Here is a 6,000-nt window from a genome sequence, read left to right as displayed (position 1 = left end):
GATTGGAAGGTCCTGGGGTGGGGTAGTACTTGGAGATTATTTAATCATACTTAGTAAATACTGTATTTTGAATGATGTCATGTTTTGATCTTCTCTGTTCTGGGTTTGTTACTGAATAAAATAGAGAGCACCTATGCTGGCCTCCAGATTTTGCTTGAAAAATTCAATAAGGTAGCCCTTTTCATTTTTGGACAGCTGTAATTATTAGAATTTCTTACCCCCTTCTATAACATCTAGATGTAAAGATATGATAGACAAGATATCATCAAAGAAATCTGTGAGCTGAGAAAGTGATGAGTGATAACCAACATACTCCAAAGACACTGGGTAGAACTTTCTTGTGGTGAATATATAGACCTAGGGACTAGATTGGTGATTTTAACAGTAAAGGGAACTCCTAACTGAGAAAACTGCCTTTACTGGTGCAGGCCGACATTTATAATCTTTGGGAATTTCATGGAAAGGTGAGAGTTTAAATAAATTGCCTATGGTCACATTGGATCTTGTTATATGTTCTTGAGCAAAATGTATAATCTCTCTTGGCTTATTCCCTCAGTTTCAAAATAGTCAATTAATTAACATTAGAGTTGTCAGAAATCAGTGCTTCATAGTCAGTTGGATTAGATAACTCAATTTAATCTATGGCAAGGTACAATGACAAGACTTCTGAACTTGGAATCACTGAGTTAGAGGACCAGTTCTGATAATTATGATTTCTGTGACTTTAAGCAAATCACATAACCTTTCTGGGTCTCAGGTTCTTGATCTGTAAAATGATGGGGTTGTACTATTTGCTGGAGTAACTACTAAGGCAAATTGAGACTTGAAATCAAGAATAGAAGAACAAGGAAAAAAGCTCTTCCTGACAGTTAAAGCTGTCCAGAGGTGGAAAGGCTCATGAAAGATGAGGGGGGTCCCATTCCTGAGAGTTTTTCTAGTAGAGTCTGGACACTTGTCCAGAGCCTACTTGTCAGGTATATTGTAGTGTGAATTCCTTATACATATGGGTTAGACTAGAAGGCTGCTGAACTCTGCCAATTCTAAAATTTTGTGATTTCTAATCAGCTCCAGCTGTATATTCCTAACCACAGTTTCTAAAAGTTTGAAAGTTCTATTTCAAATCTCACCTAGCAGGTTTCTGTTAGGATAAGACATTGGAATGTTTTTATTCCCTAGGAAAGATGTAATTATTCTTTAGAATTTCAGTTGTTTTTAATTGAGGATTTGCTGCAATACCTGTTGGTGCCCAAAATTGTCTAGAATGTCACTTCCGCATGCTCCATCTATTTCTTTCCCAGTTTCACTGTTAAATTTAAAATGATCATTGACTTAATTGACAGATTTCTCATTTCATATGCTTCTATTATTTGCTACCATTTTCTGCTTCTATTTATTTTTATTTGGCATAATATGATGGCATTTAACTCTGTAACATATTTGGTAGTCATGTGAAGTGTAAAAATCCTAGGAAAACAGTTACCAGAGAAATTGTCAATATATCAGTTGTTAACAAGAATCATTAAAAGTACTTTGGCATTTTTATTTTCCATTATATAGCTATTCTTTGGTTTTCTTGTTTAATACATAATGAATATAATGCCAATAAGAAGGGATGATTACAAGTCATATTTGAATTTCCATGCTTCATATTCATTGCCTTTCATATGATTCAGGAACATGCTGAAACCATTCATTTTGCTGAATTTTTATTTTTTAAAGCACAAAAAATGATTTATTGATAATCAGAACTATTTTTATTTGGTGGTACACTATATTCATTTCACCAAAATGGTTTGAAATTTCTATTACATTACCACAAAATTACCTCAGATATTTGGAAACGTTTGTCTCAGAATCATAATATTTCTGAAGCTATCTCAAATATTAGTAGCTAGCATTTAAATAATACTTTAAAATGCTTTATAAACATGAACTCATTTTCTCTGATAACAATTCTGAAATGTATTAAGTGAAGAGAAGAAGCATTTGTTAAGTGCCTACTATGTTCCAGGCTCTGTGCTAAATGCTTTGCAAATATTATCTCTTTTGATCCTCCTAAAAATGCCATAGTGAGGAAACTGATTATTTTTGTTTATGAGAGAATCTTGGTATTAAAAAGAAACATGTTCTTTCCAAAAAACAATCCAGCCCATTCTTGTCTTCCTCCTTTTCAATATGGGGCCTAATTCATTGCCTGTTTTTTGTATTTATAGACTAGCCGTTGAAATCTGTGTCATGATGTGGAAGATGTGCGTTGTTCACCCCCTTAATTTTTCCTGCCTGGGTAACTAGGGTCAATATGCAAGGGAATTTTTACCTCATTCAAGAAGCGCTACAATATTAAAAGGCTTTATACTATCATAGCAAGAGAATCTGAAAGACCTTAATGTCTATAACAGAGGTTTTTATCCTTTTTTTCATGTGTGACATAGACCCCTTTGGCAGTCAGGTAAAACATATCCTATGCTTTCTTGACTAATATTTTAAGTGTATAAAATAAGATGAAAAGGATTATAACAAAAAATTATTTCAAAATATGTTATATATGTATATAACACACATTTATCTACACACACACACACACATATAGACAAGCAAAATACATTTCCATGTTGGTCACTCAAAAAAAAGATATATGTTTAATTCTACATTCTGAGTTCTTCAGGAGCTAGGTGGCTGCTATAGGAATGTAAATTTTTAAGATCTTCCCTGCCCCTAGGTTAAATGCACCTGGAGCCTGTTTTGGGAGGCTTGTTTTTCAGGAATGCCCACACCTTGGTGCTTTGTGATTGGGCAGTGGGTCAAGAGGCTTTTTACATTCTCTGACCCAGGAGAAGGCTATATAATTCCTGATGTGAGACTTTGTTTTGGGGCTCACTTTGACAAGTGTTGTGTGATTTAACCAGATGAGACTCTGGGCAGCCGTTGAGAGCCCGCCAGCTTTGAAAAATCCAAATATTGATGCTTCCCTCTCTGTTAACTGTGATTTTGTATGGATGTAATGGTTGGACAATTGGAGGCCTGTCTGCTTGAAATGTTTCTGTCTGTATACTCTGAAGTTCGGGGTGCTGATCTTTTTCCCCTGAACTAGGGAAATATATATTTGATTGATTAAAGCAAGATTGTTAACCCATTTTGAGTTGCTTTCCTTTAGAAAAGCAGATCTAAGAACCAGTGTTGGCAGCCACCCTGGGGACTCTGGGGTGCTTGCTGCTACAGTGGCATGTTTCAGCATTAATCATCTGAAATTATGGATGGTCAGTATGCTAATTATACTTCCCTATGCATCAGATCATATAAAATTTCCCAGATTTCTCTATAAAACCATTCCTTTATCATTTTTATAATATTATTCCATCACATTAGTATACTATACCTTGCTTAGCCTTTCCACAATTTATAAGCACCACCTCAGATTCCATGTACTTTCTTTGGTATATCCTTTGTGATTTGTTTTACTTAGGAATAGGTCCTTCCTAAATGGATCATACCTCAAATTCCTCCATTTCCCTTTGTTTCCCTTCCCTCCTACTTCCCAGTTGGGCAAAATGTATTTCTGTACCTGTCTGTGTGCATTCTTTCCTCTTTTGAACAGTTCAAATGAGAATAAGGTTCAACTGCAAGCTGCTCCCTATCCCCATACCTCCTCTTTGCTTGTATAGATGTTTGTATATACTTTGTGTAGATGTATACTTACAAACCCTGATTATGGGAGAAAAATTTCTCTAATTTGCATTTCCCTTCCCCCACTTCAAGTGTTTTGCTTTTCCCCTCTCTTTCCATTTTTAAGATCATTAAAACATAACAGAACTTCTGCCAGCCTTTGCCTAATTAGATTCCCTCAGTGATCCCCGATGATGATAGGGTTCAGAGGGTATCATCTCCCCATATTAGACTATAAGCAGTTAATACCTGTTTAATCCCTTATCATTGTTCATTCATGTTTACCTTTTAATGTTTCTTTTAACTCCTTTTCTGAACTTTAAAGCTTTCATACAGCACTCATCTTTTCATCAGGAATGTTCAAAAATATACTTTGTTTCATTATAGGCCCATATATCCCCAGTGGGATTTTACTAAGTTTCCCTGGGTAAATAATTTTTGGCTTTAAGTGTATATCCTTTGTCTTCTAGAATATCACATTCTAAGCTCTCTGTTTCCTTATACTGGTAAATTGTATAAATTGTGTCTGATCCTGACAGTGGCTCTTTAATTCTTTCTTTTTGGCTACATAAAGCATTTTTTTCTTTGACTCAAACTCTGCATCCTGACTTCTCATTCTCTCTCTCTCTCTGTATGTTTTCTCAGGAAGTGACCTGAAGATCCTTTATATCTCCGATTTGTTCTTTGCTTCTAAGAGATCTGGGGAGTTATCTTTCATGATTTATTGAAATATGATATTTGTTTTTCTTTTTTGGCCATGGCTTTCACATAACCCAATGATTTATATATTTTTTCTTATTGATCTGTTTTCTAGATCAATTTTGGTCCAGGGCTTTTCGGTTCATTATGATTTTCAAGGTGTTTGTTACTTAGGCAAGATTTTGCATCTTTTTTGCCCATATGTTCAATCTTTTCCATTTCTTCTGTAGCTCTCATTTTTTTTCTAAATTTTTTCTTCTAGAGTTCTAATTTCATTTATTTTTTTAAAAAAGGAATTTACCTCTTCTAAGAATTCTAGATGAATCTGTACCCAAATTGTGTTTTTCTCTTAGTATTGCTTGTAGATATTTTAGAGACATTCTTTGTGGTTTGTGTCTTGAGCATCTTTGTTACCAAAATAGTTTTTAATAGTGAGATTCTTTTTTTATGCAAATTTTCCTACCCTACTTCCTGATTTAGGACTTGATGTTAGGACTGGATTCTGTGTACTTCTGGAGTAAAGATCTAATCTACTACTATTGTTCCTTTCTTGAGGGTTTTGAGAGCAATGTTATTTCTGGATCTCAGGGACCTATCAGACTCAGGATGTGCAAACTTTCAGAAATCTCAAAATAATCTTATCCAGGGAACAATGCTTCCACAGTCTGAGCTCTGCCGGTTCCTAACCTGGTTATGGGTCTGAGCAACAAATGTTGACTCAGAGTCTTTCAAACAGCTGGGAACCTCAGCTGGTTCAGAATGACAGAACTTCAGGCTCCTTTTTTGGGGGATTCTTGATCTGGTTATCCTGCTGAATGCTTCAGATTGGTCTAGATGCTAGAAATGAGACACTATTGTGCTTCTGGGGTCTGAGCCACCACTATTGGTTTCTTTTGTAGTTGCTTCCTTCAGTATGCCATCTAGGGATTATGACTGCTTCTTATCTCAGAATGTCTCCCTTAGGCATAGGTATATTCTTCAGTTTATCTTGGATCTATGATTTGGAACTTGGTAGCTGGTGACAAAGACACTAATCTTCCCTCAGTATGGGTTACAGATCTCCTCTTGTCCTGGTTTCCCATCTTTCCTTATTGTAATGGGAATGTAAATTTGTAAGATCTTCCCTGCCCCTAGGCTAAAGTGCACCTGGAGCCTGGGGTGGGAGGCTTGTTTTTCAGTAGATACTTCTTGATTGGCCAGTGAGTCAATAAGGTTGTTACATTCTCTGAGCCAGGAGAAGGCTATATAAGCCCTGATATGTAGCTTTGTTTTGGGGCTCACTTTGAGAAGTGTTCTGTGATTTGATCTGAATTATAGGAAGCCATTGTCCAGAGCCCCCCGGCTTTGAAAAACCCAGATGTTGAAACCCAGATGTTGATTTGGTATGGATGTAATGGTTGGACAGTTTGGAAAGCTGTCTACTTGATCTGTTTCTGTCTTGATAATTCTGTCTGTATACTTTGAAGTTCAGGGTGCTTTTTCCCCTGAACTAGGTAAACAATATATATTCGACTGATTAAAGTAAGCTTGTTAACCCATTTTGAGTTGCTTTCCTTTAACAAAGCAGATCTAAGAACCTGTGTTGGCAGACACCCTGGGCATGTTGGGGTGCTTGCTGATACAGTTATGTACTTGAGT

The 6,000-nt window shown here is 36.0% G+C and overlaps 1 protein-coding gene across 5 annotated transcripts in view; it reads left to right on the top strand.

The window, feature by feature from the left end:
• The window catches only part of CCDC102B (coiled-coil domain containing 102B), a 762,014-nt gene that overhangs the window by 282,493 nt on the left and 473,521 nt on the right, over positions 1-6,000 (top strand). The gene's annotated exons all lie outside the window — the stretch shown is intronic.

The sequence above is a fragment of the Petaurus breviceps genome, unplaced genomic scaffold, assembly GCF_028583685.1.
Source record: "Petaurus breviceps papuanus isolate PSGF00001 unplaced genomic scaffold, PetGlider_PUasm1.0 38, whole genome shotgun sequence".
Classification (NCBI taxonomy): Eukaryota; Metazoa; Chordata; class Mammalia; order Diprotodontia; family Petauridae; genus Petaurus; species Petaurus breviceps.
Note: the sequence above shows the minus strand (reverse complement) of the source record. Positions and strands in the feature narration are given on the sequence as shown.